Below are 25576 nucleotides of genomic sequence, written 5' to 3'. Positions count from 1 at the left end.
ATATGCTGGCAGACCAAACCCAACCAGACCTCTTTGACATATCAGCCACCCAACTTTTTCACAAGCCCATGGTTAGGTATACCGCCACTCTGGATGGTCAATTGTCCATGATTGTCTTACCTTGCTCTAAAGTCAGTGCTCTGATCCCATCCCTTGGTCTTACTGGTATCCTTATTTGACAGGGAATGTATTTCAAAGTTGGCTTCCAAACGGATCTATCATAACCTTAGAATTAGATGAGCATGCCATTTTACCTAGAAGCACATACAAGTTTTTTCTCATGGATTTTGTCAAAAGATCAATTGTACATCATATTACAGAAGTATTCTTCAGTAGAAACAGAAAATGATGACATAGGAACCACGTTGCATCAAAAAAGTGCCTATAGGTTCATAATATGGATCCTCTTCGTCATAGTACAGGACCTCCGGTCACTGGAGGTATTGTTTTTCATGTGTCTATATAGTGGAGCTTGGGGCGGGAATTGGAATGACGGCTCTTATCTGAGACAGGTTTTTGACATGTTCACTCATTTTTCAACTAAAACTGAGAAAATTATCGGCGTCTACCAGCAACTGCCAGCTTGGGAACAACTCCAATAATTCTCAATTTTCTACCACTTTCAACCCAGGTTATTGTATATCCTTTAACAGTTATTTGCTATTACAATTTTCAGTTTTTTTTTTTTTGTTACACGTGAACCTGTAGTGTGGACACAATAAAAGGAAAATTCAGAAGGAACATCCATTGTTTTGTCTGCATACACGTCGCGCCATCAGAGACAATGCATCTGGTGTCAAGGCTGGTGATGAGAGATTAACTGTTGTACAAAGAAAAGTGTCACAGGATGGATCTCATGTCTTGTTACCTTTGGCATCAGTCAGCGGAATATCATCATCATCATCATCATGTCACATTAGAGATTTGCTGTGGTTTTCTATACGTTCTTTCCTGGTTAGTGCAGTGATAGAGCAAAACTGGGGCAATTCAGATACAAATAGTAAAGGAAGTATTCCATGATGGAGTCTTTACTGTACTATATTATTTACATATCATATATTACATTAGTCTATCTAGTGCAGGGCTGGCGCATATTATACCAAAACTGCCATCACCACTACCAGTAGGGTAGCTTTTGTGGTGCAGTTTCTGAACATGTAAAGAAAGTGCCCATATAAAAAATATGCATACGGTCTCATATGTGTATTCAACTGCACTATGTGGGCTTGTGTAGTCAAAGCTTTACATGTTTTTAAAGGGGTTGTTCAGCTTTGGGACTTTGTTTAAGGAGCATTCCCACCTAGAACAATGATGGCATATCGCTAGGATATGCCATCAATGTCAGATAGGTGCAGGTCCTACCTCTGGGACCTGCTCCTATCTCCAGAATGAGACACCTGAAGTGAACAGAGTGCAGTCTTATGTGCACGGCCAAACACCGTTCACCTTTTTGGGAGTTCTGAAAATAGCCGAGCGGTGGCTGGGACCCCACTTGTCTGACATTGTTGGCACATCCTAGCGATATGCCACCATTGTCCCAGATGAGCCAACCTCTTTAACTGTTTGCAGCAGTGTGTTGTACATGTTGAACCAAAATCATACTCACCTGCTTCCCACCACTCCGTTCTGGCACTCTAGTTTCCTTCAATGGTCTTCTGTTCCATGTCCTGTAAAGTTCCATATGAATAAGGTCGTGTGCTACTGCAGCCAATGACTGGCCTTAGTGGTGTCATGTCACGTGGCACATCACTGCTGGGCTATGTGCCACTTGGGGACCTATCATTGCTGCTGTGGCACATGTGACCCCGTCCCTCCGGAAGTTTGCATAATGAGGACCATAAGACCAGTGGAGGGAGACAAAATGGATCATCAGGATGCAGGTACAACACACTGCTGACCACAGTTAAAAAAGTCCCACGGCTGGACAATCCCTTTAAAGTTGATTATGGGTCCTATAGACAATATTTCTTTCTGTAGCCCTCAGCATGGAGAGATAAAATTCCTATATAGATTCGGGATCCCACTGTCAGGTTACTGCTGCCGTTAGGGGAAGATGTTATCTGAAGGGTAATCCTCATGATAGTAATAGGTGTATAATTTGGATAACAGTGTAGGGTGTCTGACTTGTTTTCCCTCACTGGCAGCAGGATCTGTGAAGCTAAATCTTGCTGATCATTCTGCTGGCTAGACTTCTGAAGCATCTTCAAAACTATGTTTTTGATTCTGTCAATCTCCTGGAGTGAAAGTCTCACAGGAGAACTGGATATGGTCCCTTGGAGAAGGAGCTCTCTCATGTGCCTCCTTCCTCCACTCTGTCTGGACTCCAACTCTCCCTTGTGGCAGGAAGTAGAACAAGTCCACTTCTACCAAGGGGGGAGTAACAGGATGGTTAGCCCTGTTCCTGACAACCATTGCCAGCCAATACCTCCCCTGCTGGAATTAATGGCATAAAACATAACAATACATCTAAAGCAATATAAAACATTTGCAGATAACCTCAGGTCTGGGGCATTGCAGATGTTTTAAGGAATAAAACCGTAGCTTCTACCAAGTCCGTAGACCAAGAAAATGAAGGGGTCACAATAAAACACTTTCTATAATCCCGCTCTTAACCCAGCCAGCTCCCCATAAGGAGAAATAATTGTAGGTATTATTGTAAGTCCTAAACCTTTTGTACTTCAAGTGCATCCCACACAAATACTTGATGCTAGGCTGAGTGTCTACAGGGGAAATCTTAGCTCAGCTCAAAGCCTCTCTTACAGTTTCTTCTCTTTGTGGGAGACTTGGATCTGAATTAACCACAGAATCTAGAGGGATTCATCTGATCTAATATCTTGAAATAAAATAAAACTATTCCATATGGGATGCTGCTTCACTTTAGTCTGTCCCGATATCTGGGCTGGGATTTTTCAGAGTGAATACATACGTGATGGAATATCTTCAGATCTACAACTAAAACAATATCTAAACCTCATTAATTACAGGGAATTTGCATTTCTATGTTTAAAATAATTGTGTTCCCTCTAACTTAACTTTTTATTTTTTTCAGTTACCTGCACCTTCCATTGAAATGAATGGAACCCTCAAATTTTAAGCCTTATTCAACTCTGATAACATCCAGGACAATAGTCAGTGGTTCATCCGTAAAGATGTCCAAGAAGAATCCATGTTTGGCCTGTGTTTTTGCAGAGCAGAGAGTAGGACTTTGCTACGCTACTGTCTGCCTGCGTACTTCAGGGCTACCACTGATTAAATGTGAATGGACTAGGGGCTAGGAGGGGGATGGTGAGCTTGGGAGAATGAGCACTGTGACCAGATTGGGAGTTAAAAGGACATGGTAAGGATGGGAGAATGACCACTGTAACCAGTTTGATGGTGAGGGGAGGAAGATGACCTTGGCGGGATGTGGGAACAAGCATTGTGACCAGATTGGTGGTGGGGGGGGGAAGATGGTGAGCTTGAGGGGATGGAGGAATGAGCACTGTGACTAGTTTGGGGAAGAGAATGGTGTAATGAGCACTGCGGCCAGATAGGGGATGGGGGGAGGATCATGACCTTGGAGAGATGGGGGAACGAGCACTGTGGCCAGTTTGATGGTGAGGGGAGGAAGATGACCTTGGGGGGGATGTGGGAACAAGCATTTTGACCAGATTGGTGGTGGGGGGAAGATGGCGAGCTTGAGGGGATGGAGGAATGAGCACTGTGACTAGTTTGGGGGAAGAGAATGGTGTAATGAGCACTGCGACCAGATAGGGGGTGGGGGGAGGATCATGAGCTTGGAGAGATGGGGGAACAAGCACTGTGGCCAGTTTGGAGTGGAGAGGACGGAGAACTTGGGAAGGTGGGGGAATGAGCATGTTGACTAGTTTAGAGGTGGGATGGCTGGGGAACGAGCAGTGTGACTGGTTTGGGGATGAAGGGGAGGATGGTGAGCCTGCAGGTAACTGTTGAGGGCATGATGAAGAGCCGACTTTCTGACTACCTTGGGGATGGTGGTGGTGGAGGGGATCGTGATTGCTGTGGGGATGATGAGGGGCAAGCTTTCTGACTACTTGGGAGGTGGAGGGCATGGTAAGCCTGCATGTGATTGTTGGGGAAAAGGATGTGGCGGGAGGATAGTGAGCCTGAACGTGATTGCTGGGGAGATAGGGGAGGCGGGTTATGATGGGAAACCAGCTTTCTGACTACTTTGAAGGATTGGGGGAAGGGGGGGGGGGGGTCTGAAAATCCTTTGGGGGTAGGGATGGTGAGTCTGAATGTGATTATTCTGTGTGTGTGTGGGGGGGGGGGGGGAGGTGAGATCTGGATGTGATTGGTGCTTGTGATGGGGGATGAGCTTTGATTGTTACTGTTGTGGAGGTGACCAGTATGGGGCACCGATGTACAGTGGTGGGAGGGAGCTGCTCACCCACCACCGTCAGTAAGTATTCAGTTGGTGGGACAGTCCCCCATTTACAGTACTTGTCCCCCATAAATTGGTCCCTTAGGCAGATTCAGTGGAACAGAGACATATTTTATTGTCCATATATTTGCCTGTAGGCAATTTGTCTAAAAAGTTGGAAACCTCTTTAACCGGTGTGAGTCAAGCAGTGTTAAGAGTTTTAGGATGTAGCTAGTAAGTACCTGGTTTATGTGATGTTTGTGTTATATGACTTTCCTGTATGGCATGGCACACTGAGCACCTTAGCTTTTTTTTATTCATTTTTTTTATTTGCACTCTGTACAAAAAAGGTTGCCGACCCCCAGGGGCAGACTGGGAACTTAAAGTGGCCCTGGAATAAATACTAAAAGCGGCCCTGTTTTATAATCGGGTCCAATAAAAGTAGGCGGGCCCAGCAATACCATATTGTGGCACATTGTACCAACCCAACAGAGTCAAATACCACAGTCCATCACAAAATACATCCCTAAAATCTTAGATTGGCTGGCTGTGAGGAGGGCTCAGGCGGCCCCTGGGAAATTGGCCCACTGGCCCACCCCGATGTAAAACAGTAAAACAGTAAAATAAACACAATTCACCCCATTGGCTGGCTGTGAGGAGGGCTCAGGCAGCCCCCTGGGCATTGGCCCACCGGCCCATTGGCCCACCGGCCCACCCCGATGTCAAACAGTAAAATAAACACCTACATATCAAGAGTAGGTTAAGAAGAGAGCAAATACGTGCTTCTATATGTTCTTATGCAGGTGGGTGATTGAGTGACCAAAATACTCCAAAGTCCATAGCTAAAAAATGGCTAATAAGTCTGGGGGTACACAGCCATCTTGACATGACCACAGATCGTGGTGTAGCAGTGCAGCCATTGAACTGAACAGAGTCGCAGCATGACTCGCAAGTTGCCACAACTGTAACCGCAGAATCGCGAAAATAAATCCAGGCATGGTGTGTTTTTCATGATCCTGGGGTCACAGCAACTTGCACCTCAGGTTGCAACTGCCTTCAGTTCTATGGCTGCTCTGCTACTCAGTGTCATGTCCAAGATTGTGGTGTAGCAGCAGCCTAAAGGTTGTGACCCTCTCCTGAGTTAGGCCCCTTTCAGATGAGCGATTTTTTTCCACGCGGGTGCAATGCGTGACATGAATGCATTGCACCCGCACTGAATCCTAACCCATTCATTTCAATGCATCTGTGTACATGAGCATTTTTTTTTCACTAATCAGTTCTGCGTTGCGTGAAAAACGCAACATGTTCTATATTCTGCAATTGTCACGCAGCCCTGGCCCCATAGAAGTGAATGCGCGTGTGAAAGAGGCCTCACAGGTAAAATGCAGAATAGGAGAAGATGTACACATAAGTTAGGTTTCATTATAATGGGCGTATTCAATAATTAGACATTTCTATAGGATTCAAGTACTAGATGTTCACATTATTTTGGCCTCTACATAACTCCGGAGGATCCAACGCCAGCTCAGGGGCTTATTAAGACCGGCGTCTAAAACGCAGATCTTAATAATTGTGCCCCTGTGTCTGCATCCGATAACTGCTGGAATATAGCTTTCTCCAAAGGGAATCACTTTCAATCCATGTGATAGACCATATCTGTGTCGGTTTCCACTTCCTCCCAATTATATCCTCCCGGTTTGCTGATCCCTCTATTTCCACAAGAAGAATACAATGGGAAAGAGGGATTTTACCCTTAAAGGGGTTGTCCCATGAAATATATTTAGAAGTTTTCAAACCAGCACCTGGATCTGAATACTTTTGTAATTGAATGTACAGTAATTAAAAATTTTGTAAAGCCACTGAGTTATTCAATAAAAATGTATCTGCATAGCGCCACCTGCTGTTTGTTCTTTTTCCTATTTCTCTGGCCATCTTGCTGAGGTGGATGCACATGCTCATCCTTCAGCTGCCTCCTGAGTTGGAATAGGAAGAGATACCAAACAATAAAGATGGTGATTTTATCATGGAATTTTGGGTCAAGAACCTTTTGTTTAACAATAAACACATACAAATAAAAGGTCAAATCACCAAATGTAATACAGGCAAGTGCCACATGTAAAGTGCAAATCTCTACTTCAAAAATACTGCAGCAAGGCTCACCCACCATTTCCGAAGCGTTTTGCCAATGGCTTTGTCTGTGGGTCAGATATATGTGTACACTCATGCGGGCTCCTTGGTTTTTATCTGTATTCTATGAGGATCAGTTAATGTTTTATATGAATTGTTAAGGATGATGATTTTATCATCGAATTTTGGGTCTAGTACCTTTTTTTTGTTTGGTCATATGGTACAGTCGGGCACGATTGGACCGTGCATTTCAAATAGGGGCTTGTCGTTTGGTTTTTGTAATAGAGAGAGAACTGCAGCAGAAAGGACGTGCCCCCTGAACTGCAGCAGAAAGGACATGCCCCCTGAGCTGCAGCAGAAAGGACGTGCCCCCTGAGCTGCAGCAGAAAGGACATGTCCCATGATCTGCAGCAGAAAGGACACGCCCCATGAGCTGCCAGTTTGATTTAAATCTAGTAGAACAACTGGAGCAATGAATGTGGAGATCTCTGGATCCATGTGAGGTGCAGGGCTGGTTGTAGCTCTGTTAGAAAGAGGTTGTCATGTACTATATGATGTCTGATTTTCATTTTTTACATTAATCAGGGGTGGATTGGCCATAGAACTTACAGGGAAATTTCTCGGTGGAAAGATGCCTAGAGGGCCGCCTGAGCCCTCTTCATAGCTGGCCAGTGAATGTTTTTGGGGACGTATTTTGTGCTGCCGGCGGCAGTATTTTGTGATGGACTGTGGTATTTGGCTCTGTTGGGGCGGTATAATGTGCCACAATATGGTATTGCAGGCTCTGCCTTCCATCAATTTGGACCCGACTACAAAACGGGGCCACTTTTAGTATTTATTCCAGGGTCACTTTAAGTTCCAAGTCCGTCCCTGACATTAATCATGGGATAGCCCCTCTAACGGACACTGCAAATTGCAAGAGTGACTAGACATAGTATAAAACACGGGTTTCATCAGGTTTCATAATGGTATCATTATGAAACCTGATGAAGGGGAGTTTGTAATCCCCGAAACGCGTTGTTTCTATTAAACCAAGAATCCTTGCATTAAGACCGTCTTCTCCAGTGATTTCGCGCCGAGGCAGAAACCTTTTCTTTCTCTACTATAGTATAAAACACAACATAGAATCTGTTTTTTATTGTACTCACAAAAAGTAAAAAGAGGCATGGCGAGTTGCAGCCAAACACTACATGCCGCCGCTGCACTACAGTAATACACTTGTGTAGATCATATAGGTGTATTACTGTAGTGCAGCGGCGGCATGGCGCGCATGCTGTCATAGCAACCAATGACGCCGTGCGCTCCTGCTCTCAGCAGGAATCCAGCTTTGATTCGCCACGAAGCTGAATTTCCTTGCGTTTTGTGGTAACTAATCATTTTTCCTAATATGTCCGCTGGAGTTGTCTTAAATTTTTTTTAGGGCAGCACGGGGGCTCAGTGGTTAGCACTGTGGCCTTACAGAGCTGGGGTCCTGGGTTCGAATCCGACTAAGGAAAACATCTGCATGGAGTTTGTATGTTCTCCCCGTGTTAGTCAGGCCGGACTGGAGCGCAGCGATGGGGGAGGACGCGCATGAGGAGGCCTGGCAGTGAAGGACAGGTGAGGAAAGGGTTAGTTGGTGGTGGGGGCGGGATAGGAGCGGAGGCGCGAGTTGCCAGGGCGGCGGGGGGCGTGGCCAGAGCGGGGACGGAGGAAGAAGGCGGAAGTCGGGGCAGTGCGGCCAGGGGAGCGAAACGAGCAGGACGTGCGTGTAGATGTCGGCGCCAGGAATGTCGGTGGAGGAGCTGTTGGAGAGGCTGCGGCGGGAGGCGGAGGTGAGGGGGCCTGGCTGGCTGCAGGAACAGGTGGGCGGCTGCGTTGTGTTGCCTGATCCAGCGGCTACCCCCGTTGCTAGGGCTGCCCGGCCGCGGCGGGGTATACCGCCGGCGCGCCTAAGCCCTGACATCACCCCCCGGGCCCGGCGCCGGATAGGGAGCCCCCCTGTGGACCCTCGGCGGCGGAGAGCGGTCGCTCAGCCTTCCGCGAGACGCTCTCGCCGTGGGAGGAATCCCGATTCTCGGCGAGGCCCTGTGAGGAGCGGGACGCCCCTTCCCCCGTTCCCTGCGGCTGTGGCATTGGATGCAGGACCAGGCACGGTGGACCGGCCCAGTCCCCCCTCATGCGGGCGGTCCACTCGGCGGTCGGACAGCATCCAGGTTCCTCGGGCTGCCCTGGTGGGAGAGGATTGCCTGGGCAGGCCCAGAGAAGATTCCAGCGGTGTGGAGGAGGATTCCTTTTCGGTGGCGGGTGCTGCGGTATCGTCCAGGCGTCCGGCTAGCGTGGTGCAGAGGGTCCAGGATGAGCAGCCGTCGACTTCCAGGAGCTTTGACGGGGAAGTGTCGGTACGGCGGGAGTCAGGATCGACGGCAGCGGGAGTCACAGCGCCCGCGGTGCCTGGTGAGATTGGTTGGGGATCTGTTTTGGCGCAGGGTTTCCCGGGTGGGGGGGGGGGGTGGGAACATGGGTGAGTTTGGTAAGGGTTTGGGTCAGTTTTTGGGGGGACTGGCGGGTTGGTTGTCGGGTATGGGTGCGGGTGCTGGGTCTCCTTTACCGGGGTGGGGAGTGGGGACGGGGTTGGGTGCAGGGTCGCAGGTGGTCATGGCGGGGTCGGTGTCGGTGGAGACGCAGGCGGGGGGGGAGGAGGAGGTGCAGAGGTTGGATGATAGGGCCCGGGGTGAGGTTTATGTGTGCTTTGAGGGGCCGCTGGGGGCTCATTTAAAGCAGGAGGTGAGGGAAAAAATTTGGAAGGGGGAGTATGTGGAGATATTCTCGCTGCTCCCATTGGAACGGTTCAATTTGGATAAGGGCAAGAAGGATGAGGGGAAGAAGGATGATGAGGATAAGCGTCGACATCGATTGATCCCTCGTACGTTTGCTAATTGGCTACAGGCATTTGCCATATTGGCGAGTGTCATTGGGGAACGGGCGCCTGAATGCTGTTCGGCGCTGTTTTGCTACCAAGACGCTATTGGGGAGGCTTATAGGGTGTATGGGGGTGTGGGCTGGCTCCGTTATGACGAGCAGTTCCGGCAGCGTAAGGCGGTGAGGCCTGATATCAGGTGGGATCATAAGGATATTGGGTTGTGGTTGAGGGTGACGGCGCCTCCTAGGGCTGGGCAGTCCTTTCGGGGGGAGTCCGGGGGGTCATCCCCTGGTGCGTTGGCGGCGGCGTCGGCAAAAGGGCTGTGCTTCCTTTTTAATGAAGGAAATTGCAGATTTGGTGCCAAGTGCAAATTTAAGCATGAGTGCACAGGGTGTGGGGGAGCACATGGAGCTAACCGTTGCTTCAAAGGGGGAAGGAACAGGGGGGGTGACGGGGCTGGAAAAGGGACGGACGCCGGTGCGGGTGGAAGAGATGCAGGTGTTCCTCGATAGGTACCCGGATCGGGTTGCGGCCGGATTGTTGGGGGATGGTTTTAGGTTTGGCTTTCGTATTCCATCAGTGGCTACGGCGGGGCCTACGGTTCTGAGGAATCTTAGGTCCGCGCTTGTTCATGCGGATGTTGTGGCGGAAAAGTTGCGAAAGGAGGTGGAGTTGGGGCGGATGGCGGGCCCGTTCAAGGTGCCGCCGGTGCAGGGTTTGCGGGTTTCCCCGTTAGGTGTGGTGCCGAAAAAGGAGCCGAACAAGTTTCGGCTCATTCATCATTTGTCTTACCCAAAGGGGGCGTCGGTCAATGATGGTATCGACCCTGACCTTTGTTCGGTGGTGTATACCTCATTTGATGCGGCTGTGAAGTGGGTGAGGCGGTTGGGGCAGGGGACGTTGATGGCTAAGGTTGATGTGGAGGCGGCCTTTCGGTTGCTTCCGGTTCACGTGGAGAGCATGGGGTTGTTGGGGTGTTTTTGGGAGGGGGAATACTTTGTGGATAGGTGTTTGCCCATGGGGTGCTCTCTGTCGTGTGCATACTTTGAGACATTTAGTTCTTTCTTGGAATGGGTAGTGGTGGACGTTTCTGGTTGTTCCTCTGTTATCCATTATTTGGATGATTTTTTGTGTTTAGGGCCTGCAAATTCGCGGCTGTGTTCGTTGTTGCTGCACACGGTGCAGTCTGTTTTTGCACGTTTTGGGGTACCGTTGGCGCGGGAGAAGACGTTGGGGCCGGTGACGGAGTTGTGTTTTTTGGGGATTGTTATAGATACGGAGCGGATGGAGTGTAGGCTTCCGCAGGATAAGTTGGTGGATTTGCGTTTGGAGATTGGCAGGGCCTTGGTCAAAGAGAAGATTAGGTTGAGGGAGTTGCAGTCCTTGCTGGGTAAATTGAATTTTGCTTGTCGAATTATGCCAATGGGGAGGATTTTTTGTAGACGGTTGGCTGCGGCTACGGCGGGGGTGGCGGGTCCGTATCATTTTATCAGGTTACGCAAAGAGTTAAAAGGGGACTTGAAGGTGTGGGCGGAGTTTCTAGGTCATTATAATGGCAGGTCTTTGATGATGGCGGAGTTGTGTGATAGTGTGGAGTTCGAGTTGTATACCGATGCGTCGGGGGGAGTGGGTTTTGGGGCCTATTGCCAGGGTCAGTGGTGTGCGGGAGTATGGCCGGAGTCGTGGGTGAGTCGGGGTTGGGTGAGGAACATGGCGTTGTTGGAGCTGTTTCCCATTGTAATGGCGGTCGTGTTGTGGGGGGAGAAATTTGAAAACAGGAAGGTGCGGTTTCATTGTGACAATTTGGGGGTGGTTCAGGCTATCAACAGTTTGTCCGCATCTTCTCCGCCGGTGGTTAGGCTGTTACAGTTTTTGGTACTGCGTTGTTTGTCGATTAATATGTGGTTGGTGGCGGAGCATGTGGCGGGAGTGTCTAACTCTGTGGCGGATTCTCTTTCTCGTCTGCAGTGGGAGCGGTTTCGGCTTCTTGCGCCAGAAGCGGAGCTGGAGGGTCTGGAGTGTCCGTCGTGGCTGTGGGGGATCCTCGAGGAGCGGTGATGGGTATGCTGAGGGATTCGTTGAGCCCGGGTACTTGGAGGGAGTATGGTAAGGCGTGGGCGACCTGGGAAACTTGGAACGGAGCCTGGGGGGCTAGGGGGGGTGATGAGGATGTGCGGTTGCTGATGTTGTTAGGACAGTTGAAGGGTGAGGGGTGGTCGGTGTCGAAGGTTAATCATTTTATTGCGGGGGTTGCGTTTGGGCTTAAGTTGCGGGGGTTGCCGGATTGGACTAAGGGTTTTTTGGTGAGGCAAGTGTTGAAAGGGTGGCGCAGGGGTTTGGGCAAGGTGCCGGATTGTCGGAGGCCGGTGTCCTTTGAGCTGCTGCTGCAAATGGGCGATAAGTTGGAAGGGGGTTTGCAGTTCTGGGTGGGAGTTAGTGCTGTTCAGGGCGGCATTTGCTTTGGCATTTTTCGGTGCTTTTCGCTTGGTGGAGTTGGTGTGCGACAGTGTGAGCAGGGCGGGGGGACTCAGAAGTGAGGATGTTGAATTGGCAGGGGACAGGTTATATGTCCGGATTCGTAGGTCTAAGACTGATCAGGAGGGCAGGGGTCGGCGGTTTACGTTGTTCACGGTGCCAGGCTGTAGTATGTGTCCGGTGCGGTGTGCAGGTTCTTATGGGGCGGGGTTACCGCGTAATGAGTTTCCTTTTCTTAGGCATGAGGATGGCTCCTTTTTGTCTAGGTTTCAGTTTTTGGCGGTCTTTCGGACGTTTGAAGCTCTTGGGTGTGCCGGTGAAAGATTATTCTGGTCATTCTTTCAGAATTGGCGCGGCAACTGAGGCGGCAAGGTGGGGCGCCAGCGAGGAGGTGATTAAGAGGATTGGGCGGTGGGAGTCGGTGCGTTTTAAATCATATGTTAGGCCTGCATTATTGTAGTTGTATGGGGGGTGTCGGCGGGTTTTAATGTTTCCTTTTTGTGTTCGCAGGTTTGGCGGCGACGGCTTTGGTGTGGATTCTGGGGCACTCCTATGTGTTCTGGGGTGCGGTCAGGGCTGATGTGAGGCCAAATGGGCGTCAGTTGGGTTTTAGTCAGGAGTGTGCTACGGTCAGGTGGTTAGGTGTGAGAGGTATGTTGTGGGGTGGAGTTTTGCGGGAGGTGCATCATTTTGTGCGATTGGATCGGCCTCCGGATGTGTTAGTTTTACATGTGGGGGGGAACGATTTGGGCAGGCGTCCTTTTCGGGAGTTGATTCGAGACGTCAAGTTTGATTTGCTCAGGATCTGGGCGTTGTTTCCGGGTATAATAACGGTTTGGTCGGATATTGTTCCGCGGAAGGCGTGGAGGGGTGCGAGGTCGGTGGAGAGCCTTAACAAGGCTCGGATTAAGGTGAACAGAGCGGTGGGCCGGTTTATGGCGAGGAATGGCGGTGTGGTGGTGCGGCATGAGGTTTTGGAGAAAGGTGAGGGTGCATTTTGGAGGGCAGATGGGGTGCACCTGAATGCGGTGGGTACGGATTTGTGGGCTCTGGGGCTCCAGAGTGGTGTGGAGATTGCTTTGCGTATGTGGAGGGACGCGCAGGGTTGAGGTGGTCAAGCTGCGCGTTCGTGGAGGCGGGGGAGGTCCTTGAAGTGGAGGAATATGGTGGTACCTGAGGATGGGAGGGCCCCGCGGGAGGGGCTGGACTCTCATTGAGGAGCTGGTAGGAACTAGTTACGCGTCCATTAGTTGCTGCCTCTGAGCTGGGTTCAACGGCTGGGGGCAAGATGGAGACGCAGGTGTTCCAGCGTTTATGGAGTTATTGGGGCGTCTAGGACCTCCCTCGTCATTGGTTAATTTATTGTTATATATTTTGTATTTATTTAATAAACGGCTGCTGTGGCCGATTAAATCCAAGCAGTGGTGTGGTGTGTTTATTTCCTGGGTTAGGGTGTGGGGTTGGGGGTAAGATGTTGGTTGAGTGAGTGGGACTGAACATATAGCCACTGCCCTCTTCAAGTCAGGCCGGACTGGAGCGCAGCGATGGGGGAGGACGCGCATGAGGAGGCCTGGCAGTGAAGGACAGGTGAGGAAAGGGTTAGTTGGTGGTGGGGGCGGGATAGGAGCGGAGGCGCGAGTTGCCAGGGCGGCGGGGGTGTGGCCAGAGCGGGGACGGAGGAAGAAGGCGGAAGTCGAGGCAGTGCGGCCAGGGGAGCGAAACGCCCACCCACCCGACCCTGTTGGATGTGGAAGTAGGGGAGTGGTGGTGTGTTATGTGTCGCGGCAGTCGTGGAGGCGGGGGAGGTCCTTGAAGTGGAGGAATATGGTGGTACCTGAGGATGGGAGGGCCCCGCGGGAGGGGCTGGACTCTCATTGAGGAGCTGGTAGGAACTAGTTACGCGTCCATCAGTTGCTGCCTCTGAGCTGGGTTCAACGGCTGGGGGCAAGATGGAGACGCAGGTGTTCCAGCGTTTATGGAGTTATTGGGGCTTCTAGGACCTCCCTCGTCATTGGTTAATTTATTGTTATATATTTTGTATTTATTTAATAAACGGCTGCTGTGGCCGATTAAATCCAAGCAGTGGTGTGGTGTGTTTATTTCCTGGGTTAGGGTGTGGGGTTGGGGGTAAGATGTTGGTTGAGTGAGTGGGACTGAACATATAGCCAGTGCCCTCTTCATGCGTCGGTTTCCTCCGGGTTCTCCGGTTTCCTCCCACACTCCAAAGACATACTGATAGGGAACTTAGATTGTGAGCCCTATTGGGGACAGTTGGATGCTTATGTCTGTAAAGTGCTGCGGACTATAGTAGCGCTATATAAGTGCGTAAAATAAGTAAATAAATAATAAAATAAAGAACGGAAAAAAGATCTCATCCACTTGCTCGCACAGAAAAGGACTTGCGCTTAGTGTGATAACATCACTGTGCACTTCCAGCGTGATGACATCATCACGTTCAGTGCAGGTCCTTCGGCAGGTCTTTTCCACTTAAGAAAGGAGCGGACTGCCCCTGCGCGAGCAAGTCGATGAGGTGAGTGACCCAAAAGGCCATATTGCACTAGCGTATTACCGTATGTAACGCCCGTTAGACGGGTGCCCTTCTGTCTAAGGGTGGGTTTTTGCCATTCACTTGATGTATACATTGGGGAAATAAAGAATACAAAAGCGTGACGCCACGCTTTTCCATCCTGCAGAGCCCGGTAAAAAAAACATATACAGTACAGACCAAAAGTTTGGACACACCTTCTCATTCAAAGAGTTTTCTTTATTTTCATGACTATGAAAATTGTAGATTCACACTGAAGGCATTAAAACTATGAATTAACACATGTGGAATTATATACATAACAAAAAAGTGTGAAACAACTGAAAATATGTCATATTCTAGGTTCTTCAAAGTAGCCACCTTTTGCTTTGATTACTGCTTTGCACACTCTTGGCATTCTCTTGATGAACTTCAAGAGGTAGTCACCTGAAATGGTCTTCCAACAGTCTTGAAGGAGTTCCCAGAGATGCTTAGCACTTGTTGGCCCTTTTGCCTTCACTCTGCGGTCCAGCTCACCCCAAACCATCTCGATTGGGTTCAGGTCCGGTGACTGTGGAGGCCAGGTCATCTGGCGCAGCACCCCATCACTCTCCTTCATGGTCAAATAGCCCTTACACAGCCTGGAGGTGTGTTTGGGGTCATTGTCCTGTTGAAAAATAAATGATGGTCCAACTAAACGCAAACCGGATGGAATAGCATGCCGCTGCAAGATGCTGTGGTAGCCATGCTGGTTCAGTATGCCTTCAATTTTGAATAAATCCCCAACAGTGTCACCAGCAAAGCACCCCCACACCATCACACCTCCTCCTCCATGCTTCACGGTGGGAACCAGGCATGTAGAGTCCATCCGTTCACCTTTTCTGCGTCGCACAAAGACACGGTGGTTGGAACCAAAGATCTCAAATTTGGACTCATCAGACCAAAGCACAGATTTCCACTGGTCTAATCTCCATTACTTGTGTTCTTTAGCCCAAACAAGTCTCTTCTGCTTGTTGCCTGTCCTTAGCAGTGGTTTCCTAGCAGATATTCTACCATGAAGGCTTGATTCACACAGTCTCCTCTTAACAGTTGTTCTAGAGATGTGTCTGCTGCTAGAACTCTGTGTGGCATTGACCTGGTCTATAATCTGAGCTGCTGTTAACCTGCGATTTCTGAGGCTGGTGACTCGGATGAACTTATCCTCCGCAGCAGAGGTGACTCTTGGTCTTCCTTTCCTGGGGCGGTCCGCATGTGAGCCAGTTTCTTTGTAGCGCTTGATGGTTTTTGTGACTGCACTTGGGGACACTTTCAAAGTTTTCCCAATTTTTTGGGACTGACTGACCTTCATTTCTTAAAGTAATGATGGCCACTAGTTTTTCTTTACTTAGCTGCTTTTTTCTTGCCATAATACAAATTCTAACAGTCTATTCAGTAGGACTATCAGCTGTGTATCCACCTGACTTCTCCACAACGCAACTGATGGTCCAAACCCCATTTATAAGGCAAGAAATCCCACTTATTAAACCTGACAGGGCACACCTGTGAAGTGAAGACCATTTCAGGTGACTACCTCTTGAAGCTCATCAAGAGAATCCCAAGAGTGTGCAAAGCAGTAATCAAAGCAAAAGGTGGCTACTTTGAAGAACCTAGAATATGACATATTTTCAGTTGTTTCACACTTTTTTGTTATGTATATAATTCCACATGTGTTAATTCATAGATTTGATGCCTTCAGTGTGAATCTACAATTTTCATAGTCATAAAAATAAAGAAAACTCTTTGAATGAGAAGGTGTGTCCAAACTTTTGGTCTGTACTGTACGTTAACGTATACTTTTTTTTCTCCAATGGAACTCCATGGTAAAGGGATGCCACTGTATGGCATCAGTCTGAGGCATCCGTTAATGTATTTTATTAATTTTTTGTATACGTTAAACAAATGGCAAAAATGTGATCTGAACCAAGTGTTAGCAGCCGTTAAAAACGGTCCCATTGATTGATAGGCTGATTAGGGTTTTCATGACAAATTATCTCGCAACGATTCAAATTTCTTGTCAAGCTTCGTCGAAGCTGCTGATTAAAATTTTTCAAAACTTCGCTCATCTCTAAATGTGAGCCCCGATTACACTCTGAATCCCACTGTGTGGGCCTGTGATGAGCTTAATGAGGTGGAGCCGATCACCTGAGGAATAAGTGAAGTTCTCGTTCATTGGGTGAAACAGTTGTGCGGGCAACTAAACTATCGCAGTAGCGATCGTTCGTTCTCATATTGTGGAGGTGATCGCTATATGTAAACGAGCAGCCGACTGTTGGGAAGGAACGCTTCCTTCCTGATAATCGGATTCTCCTCGGAGCACGTAAACCCCTCATTAGTCATGTGATAATCACACACAGCTTGTTGCAAATGTACGTCTAATAGCTGTACTGTAATACAATGTATTATACAATAAAATGTCAAACGTATCATACAATGCATACCGTTTGACAATGTTAGCTCAGTGTAAAGACATTTGTACTGCCTTTGTTTCTCGTTATAGTGTCTAGTCTCGAGTTGTATTCGTTCGTCCGATCCGTCAGGAGAAGAGAAAAAAAACGGATCCTTTATTTTGAGCATCCGTTGTGCTCATTTTGCATCCGTTCCGTCATACATCCGTTATTTTTGCCGGAAGAAAAAGTCCTGCATGCAGGATTCAGAAGAATGGAAACCAAAATCGTCATGTGAACAAAGCCATAGTATAAGTTATCCTTCTACACGAACCGATGCCGGGTAGTAAAAGAACACCAATCGCCGATATACAAGTCGATCAGCGCTTGTTTAAAGTTCCTTTCACACGGCCTGATGCTAAAAAGAGGTGAACAAAGATCATTATCACAATCATTCATTCCCCATTTAGGCCTCTTGCACACGATCGTATGCCCTCCGATACATACGGTCCGTGAGCGGGCCATATGTCCCAGGGCGGCATTGATTGTACGCACCGGAGTACACAGCATCATAGATTACAATGATGCTGTGTACGTCGGGCCACCCACGGGGCTATTGTCCCGCACTCATAAGTTCATATAAGTACGGGACAATAACCCTGCAGGTGGCCCGACATACACAGGATCATTGTAATCTATGCGCACGATCAATGCCACTCCGAGACATGGCCTGCTCATGGACTGTATGTATCGGAGGGCATACGGTCGTGTGCAAGAGGCCTTACTTTGCATGTGGCCAGCAGCACATCCTATTAACAGGGGCAGACTGGGAACTTAAAGTGGTCCTAGAAAAAAAATCTAAAAATGTTGTAGGTGGGTGCAAACTGACAGATGGTGGTGAAACACAAGTAGATGGGGCCAATACAAGTTGGTAGGGTCAGTAGTACCATAGTGCAGCACAGAATACCTGCCCAGAAGCTTCTCCCTCTGTTATTGCCATCAAAAGCTCCCACATTCTGCCCTCCTCCAATTGTCTCTAATATGGATATGGAGCAGGAGGCTTAGGAGGTGAGATGTGGGCCACCAAGCCTACTCTACCTTCAGCATGCTGCCTGGACTTCCTCTAATAATAACCCCTGTAGTTCTCCCAGTAGTATATTCCCGGCCAGTGACAGAGAAGAGGGCTCTGGTGGCCCTATGGGCATCGGCCCACCGGAAAAATTGTGGCCAGTCTGCCCCTGCCTATTAAGCCATATGGATACCATGGAGTATTAGCCACAGTAAAAAGCCACCAGCAAAGTGTAACTTTCACTTTAGTGGACCAGCTCATCTATGTATCACGTGGTTGGTCATTTTGGGAAATATAGGGTCAGCTGCAACTACTGAAACTCCTAACATTGCTCAGAATTTCAGCTGATCACTATGAATACTGTAGTAAAAGGACCCTATGAACAGTCAATGATTAGGAATAAAACATTTGTTCATGACTGACGAGTACATTCTTCATTACCAGGGCTAGTAACATGCATTGACTTTCAAGCATGGGCTAAGTGTAATTTTTTGCCCAAACCAAGTTATAAATTAAATATGTTTTAATTCTCCAAGGAAAGAAGCTCTCACAGGCCACTGAAGTTCAATGAATTGCTAATAAATTCTTCCATCAAGTGGGACTATTAAAAGTGTATGCAATTAGATCAGGTTACCCAAGCAGCTGGAGACTGGTATTTCACTAAAAAACATAAGCATTATTTCCAAGAGAAGGGAAACAGACGGGGTCACACCTCCCCTCCGAGGTACTGATGTTTGGGGAAAAATGTGGCCTGTGAATCACCAACAATTCAATCAGAAATCCAATTGTTCTTAGACCTTTATTGTTAATATGGGTCACAACAAGAACCTTACATTTTTCTGATTTACTTTGACTTGTGGGAGTTACTGTCTCTCCTTAAGAAGACCACGTGTGTATGGAAACTAAGTGGCAAGGCTCCATGGGAACATAATATGCAATATCTCCCAGAGAAAGAGAACCATCTTGCTAGTGCCACTTTTTGGAAGTGGCACTGCAGTGACCCGGTGGTTCACTGCTAAAAGGTGTTGTGTAATTTTGATGTGTGTATTATGTCCCACATGCTATATATGAGAGAAATTGTTCATTTTCTTGCCCTAGACTAGCCTGATGCCACCCCTCTAAGCTAGGAGCTGTAGGATAACATCCAGAGAGCGAGCAGCACCAGTGGCTAGCTGGTGCCAGAGAGAAGTAACAGACTAGGTTACACTAGCTTTGCAACCTGAGTGTCATGTAATTGCCTGTCTGCCCTCCCGCGGCACGGCCGGCTGTGCTATAGCAAACAACCTGGCAAATGGCAAACAACCCTGCTGACAGCGTGGCTCAGTGGCAGGGAGCAGGGACGCTGAACCAATCAGGCTCGGCGCTGGCATCACATGCTTCCTCAGGGCAAGCTATTTAAACAGGCAACAAACCAAAGTAGAGGCACAGCCTTTACTAGTACAATTTGAGAAATATCTCACATTACGTAACTGCCATATATTGCTCAGTAAGCACATGCCTATGGCAAGAAACAACAATATAAATACCTATAAAAGACTACTAAACCTAATGAAGTCAAAAGTACACTTTATTTGCTAAATTCATAAGAAAATTCATGTATTAAAAACAATTGCAGGGAAGTGGCGACATCAACCGAAAGGGGGTACAAATGGTAACAGTTCATACTAATCCAACAAAATGAAATCCAAGTTAAAGTGCAAGTGCAAGAAATAATAATACAAGTATGTAAAGACAGAATCAATTACCCATAGTGTGCCTCCTCCGGGATGGCGCAAACTCCGACGTGCGTTTCAGCGAACCTTCGCTTGGGGTTCGCCGAAACGCGTGTCGGGGTTGGCGCCATCCCGGAGGAGGCACACTATGGGTAACTGATTTTGTCCTTTACATACTTGTATTATTATTTCTTGCACTTGGATTTCATTTACGGTAATTGGATTAGTATGAATTGTTACCATTGTGCCCCCTTTCGGTTGATGCCGCAATTTCCCTGAACAAAAGTTTAAGTAAAACTTACATTTATCTATAAATTATGGTCAAATCAATTGCTCATTGCATTTATACTGTCTCCTAATTCCAATGAATGCCGTACATTGTACATACATTCAGTTATTCCCACTAAGCCGACTGAGCCCTGGAATCTCGAGCTGTTAATATAGCTTGTCGTAGTCTCGAGGACGAGTACTGTGTGTGGGGGGACCGCACCACAGACCCCATACCCCATACCATGTCAAATTTTTGTGGTTTGTTGCAGTGTTTGTACACCAGCACAATATAAGGACGAATCGGGTTTATTTGTTGTTTCCACATAGACAGGATCGGCGTATTGGGATTGTACCATCTCAAAGCAATGCGTTTATGTGCCATAAATAAGGACTCCCTTAAAAATGTTGTTGCATACTGGTCCCAACTATCCTCGTTTAATATTCCCAGTAGGCCGATCTCTGGATTGCATGCCACCCCAACCGGCAATGAGCCTAATAGGAAGGACGACCCCTCTTCCCAAAACGTGGCAATCGGACCACACCTCCACATCATGTGCCAGAAGTCTGCCTCCAACTCCCCACACCTCGGCATGCCGTAGATGACGTCCTGCCCATTCTGTACAGCCTAGCTGGTGTGAGATATGCTTGGTGTATAATGTATAGTTGTATTATTTTGTTATTAGCTGCTGGTGACACCTGTAAATGCGATTCTAATAAATCTGTTATTAATTCTTCTGTGAGTGTGGGTATCTGTCTCTTCCATTTATCTATTATCATAAGGGGATTAGCACTGACCTTTGCTTGCATGAGATGGGAATAAATTGCTGATACCAGTCCTCTGGGTCCCTGGGTTCTAACAACCCCTATAAGTGGGTATTTAGTAATTGTGATGTTGGTACTGCGGCAGCGATTGATTAGCTCTTAGAGGTATGTCAGAAACCACCTATGTGAAACAGGTTAGTGATTTGGTGTCCCTCCATGTAATTTGCGCCAACTTGTGCAGTGGCAGCAACGGTCTTTGGAATTTAGGCGGTACTTCCAAAACTAACCATAGTGTGCAACATTTAAGGTAATGTTTTAAAAAGTATTCTGAAATGGGCAGATCATCAGATGAATACCAGGTGCTAATGAGCCTTAGCTGATCTGCCAGATAATATACACTCACCTAAAGAATTATTAGTTACACCATACTAATACGGCGTTGGACCCCCGTTTTGCCTTCAGAACTGCCTTAATTCTACGTGGCATTGATTCAACAAGGTGCTGATAGCATTCTTTAGAAATGTTGGCCCATATTGATAGGATAGCATCTTGCAGTTGATGGAGATTTGAGGGATGCACATCCAGGGCACGAAGCTCCCGTTCCACCACATCCCAAAGATGCTCTATTGGGTTGAGATCTGGTGACTGTGGGGGCCATTTTAGTACAGTGAACTCATTGTCATGTTCAAGAAATCAATTTGAAATGATTCGAGCTTTGTGACATGGTGCATTATCCTGCTGGAAGTAGCCATCAGAGGATGGGTACATGGTGGTCATGAAGGGATGGACATGGTCAGAAACAATGCTCAGGTAGCCCGTGGCATTTAAACGATGGCCAATTGGCACTAAGGGGCCTAAAGTGTGCCCAGAAAACAGTGGTAACAAGGCATGATGGATACATGTTCTCATTCTGTTTACGCCAAATTAGGACTCTACCATTTGAATGTCTCAACAGAAATCGAGACTCATCAGACCAGGCAACATTTTTCCAGTCTTCAACAGTCCAATTTTGGTGAGCTCGTGCAAATTGTAGCCTCTTTTTCCTATTTGTAGTGGAGATGAGTGGTACCCGGTGGGGTCTTCTGCTGTTGTAGCCCATCCGCCTCAAGGTTGTGCGTGTTGTGGCTTCACAAATGCTTTGCTGCATACCTCGGTTGTAACGAGTGGTTATTTCAGTCAACGTTGCTCTTCTATGAGCTTGAATCAGTCGGACCATTCTCCTCTGACCTCTAGCATTAACAAGGCATTTTCGCCCACAGGACTGCCGCATACTGGATGTTTTTCCCTTTTCACTCTATTCTTTGTAAACCCTAGAAATGGTTGTGCGTGAAAATCCCAGTAACTGAGCAGATTGTGAAATACTCAGACCGGCCCGTCTGGCATCAACAACCATGCCACGCTCAAAATTGCTTAAATCATCTATCTTTCCCATTCTGACATTCAGTTTGGCGTTCAGGAGATTGTCTTGACCAGGACCACAACCCTACATGCATTGAAGCAACTGCCATGTGATTGGTTGACTAGATAATCGCATTAATGAGAAATAAAACAGGTGTTCCTAATAATTCTTTAGGTGAGTGTATATAATAATCCGGCAGAGCCATGCCCCCTTCTGTTTTAGGACGTTTTAATGTGTCAAGGTTTAAAGGGGTAGTCCGGGTTCAGAGCTGAACGCGGACATACCCTCATTTTCACCCAGGCAGCCCCCCTGAGGCTAGCATCGGAGCATCTCTCTTTTGTTTTCAGTAACACACTGCCGGGCGGAAACTTCCACCCGGCAGTGTGTTTGGTGACGTCACCGGCTCTGATGTGCGAGCTTTAGCTCTGCCCTAGCCGTTTTACTGGCTAGGGCAGGGAGTCTTTTTCTCTAAATATTGATTTGGGTAAATGTACCTCTGAATGTTGCAAAGCGTAGAGGGTCTTGGGGAGTATAATCATTTTGATTAGGTTAATGCATCCTGCCACTGAAATGTCTTCCAGTTTTAAAGTATTCTGTATATGACCAATCAGGGGATAAATATTAAGTGACAAGACCTGAGAGTGTTTTTTAGTGATATTTACCCGAAGATATTTGAAAGTGTCCACTACCTTCAATCTTTCTACATGAGAAGGGCCTGACTAATTTGCTCTGCCCAGGGGCTTATACATGGATTTCCCCCAATTAATCCTAAGGCCTGAGAAGTCCCCAAATTCATCTATCAAGTCTGTTGCACCTCTGAGAGATGTATTGGGCAAAGAAAGGTATAGAATCATGTCGTCTGCGTATAATCCTACGCGGGCTTCTTTGTCTACCATGGTCCCTCCAATTATGTTATTGCTGCTTCTTACCCTAATTGCCAATGTTTCAATTGCCGAGGGGAACAGGAGTGGTGATAGAGGGCATCCTTGTCTTGTGCCTCTATGTAGATGGAAGGTTTCTGATAATTCCCCGTTTATTAATAACCTGCTTCTCGGATTTCTATATAAAAGAGTGATCCATCTGAGAAACAGTGGACAGAAGCCATACCTCTTCAGGCATTGAAGCAAGTAAGCCCATTCTATAGAGTCAAATGCCTTGGCTGCGTCTAACGAAGCCAAGGCCCAATCTACATCCAGAGAATACCCCAGTTGTGCGACCACTTGAACCCTTCTGATGTTTTCAGTAGTGGACTTTCCAGGCATAAATCCTGTCTGGTCCGGGCGAACCAATGGCAGAATCACCCGGTTCAAACGTGTAGCTAAGACCCTAGTCAGGATTTTGTAGTCTACGTTTAACAATGCGATGGGTCTATAAGAGCCACATTCTAGGGGGTCCTTATCAGGTTTGAGAAGTAGTATTATTGTAGCATCCATAAAAGACTCTGGCAAGCAACCTGTTTCCAGGGCGGCATTAAGGGTAGATAATAGTTGTGGAGCTAATTCTTCCGCATATTTGGCTTAGACTTCTTTAGGAAGCCCATCCGGGCCGGGCGACTTCCCTTTGTGGAGGTTTAATATGGCCTGTGTATTTCTTCCAGCTTAATTGGTTGATCTAATTGGGTGCTTTGTGATGTAGTGAGTGTAGGAAGGGATATATTCTCTAGGTACGTGGCAATCTCTGATTCTGATTTAGTTATACTAGATCTATATAATTCTTGGTAGAATTGTGTGAAGGTCTGAAGGAGAGTTTCTTGGGTGCGGGATTCTTGACTGGTAGGGTTCCTGACTGCTAATATTGTTGGAGAGCGCGAATTATAACGGATTAATTGAGCCAGCAATTTAGCTGATTGATTCCCCAGCTCAAAGGCTGTCTGCTTTAGAAAAAACATTTTCCTGTCCGCTTTGTCCCTGAGTATTGTTAAGTATTTCCTGCCTGCTTGGAGCCAGGCATTTCTATTAAAGTCTGTCTATTGCTTTTCCAGTGTATTAGACTGAGATTCCAGCTCTATCTCCAGGCGGTTGGTATCTTTTCTAAGGTACGAAATGCTAGAATGTAATGACTCACGGAGGAAAGCTTTTAAGGTATCCCGACCCAGAGCCTTATTGGGCTTATTCACATGTATTTCCCGTAACTCTTTTAGCTGGTAAGGTGTCCCGTCTGCTGAGCCCAGCATATTCAGCCGAAACGAATGTATATTCATCCGATACATTACTGAAGTGTGTACTGTACTTTGTCAATGAGAGCATGGACCAAGACATAGCTGCCTTTCGAATCAACGGCCAAGTCTTTTACCTCTCAGCGCAATTGTTTATGGATTAAGAGGGACACTCCTCGTGAAGAAGAGGTGTGGTAAGAATGTGCAGCCCACTGGACCCAGGGTTTTAGCAAGATCCTGGAAGTAGTACCAGTGAGACGTGTCTCTTGGGGACACAGAATTTGTGGACTAGAATTTCTAATAAAGGCAAGAACCATAGATCGTTTCTGCCATGTACCCAATCCCCTGACATTCCAAGATAATATTTATAACCATGGATTCCAAGGCAGGCATGTGTTGACATATGTGGAGCTTAGTGCAATGAGTGTAATTATATGCAACAGCGCGACATTAATAATTGCATTTAACCAATGAAACATTGTAATTTTAACACTAGAAAACAATCCGGAAAGATGAAGGTTATACTTTCCTCACATATACCGTGTTTCCCTGAAAATAAGACACTGTCTTATATTTATTTTTCCTCAAAAAAACACACTATGGCTTATTTTCAGGGGATGTCTTATGGCTTATTTTATCCAGTGAGAACTGGGTCCAGTCTGCACACTGATGATGATGCTGAGGAGACTTTTACTTTCTCCCTCAGCTTGCTGTGCACAGAACGACCGGGACCTGACAGGGGGACCCGACCGTGTTGATGGGGCTGCCCGCAACTCTCCCGTCACCTACAGATGAGACAGCACCTACAGCTGCTGTCACGATGGGGTACAGTAGGTGAGACAGCACCTATAGCGGCTGTCACGATGCGGCAGATGAGCAGGGCTGCCCGCGTCTTCTTTACCGCTCTGCGCCAGTACATAGCCACGCCCATTACTATGGCTTATTTTCGGGGTATGTCTTATATTAAGCATATAAGCCCAGGGGCGTAGCTATAGGGGGTGCAGAGGTAGCAGTCGCTACCAGGCCCAGGAACCTGAGGGGGCCCAAAGACCCTTGTGCTGCATAAGAAGACACCAGCATTATAGAAAGTGCATGCTGGTCAAGTTACACCTCTGGCTGGAGGGAAGGGGTTAGGTCAAGAATTTGGCATGGTGGGGTACCGTTTCAATTTTTGCCATGGACGGCACAAAGGTTTGTGCTTCCCTGCCCCTGGCCACAAAGCACTGAGGGAAGGGGGGCCCAAGCTGAACTCTTGCACTAGGGCCCATGAGCCTTTAGCTACGCCCCTGTATAAGCCTCATCCCTGCTACCGCTTATTTTATGGGTATGTCTTATTTTCAGGGAAACACGGGTAGGCAAGGGCGGACATACCGCTGC

The sequence above is a fragment of the Bufo gargarizans genome, chromosome 9, assembly GCF_014858855.1.
Source record: "Bufo gargarizans isolate SCDJY-AF-19 chromosome 9, ASM1485885v1, whole genome shotgun sequence".
In the NCBI taxonomy this organism is placed as follows: Eukaryota; Metazoa; Chordata; class Amphibia; order Anura; family Bufonidae; genus Bufo; species Bufo gargarizans.
Note: the sequence above shows the minus strand (reverse complement) of the source record.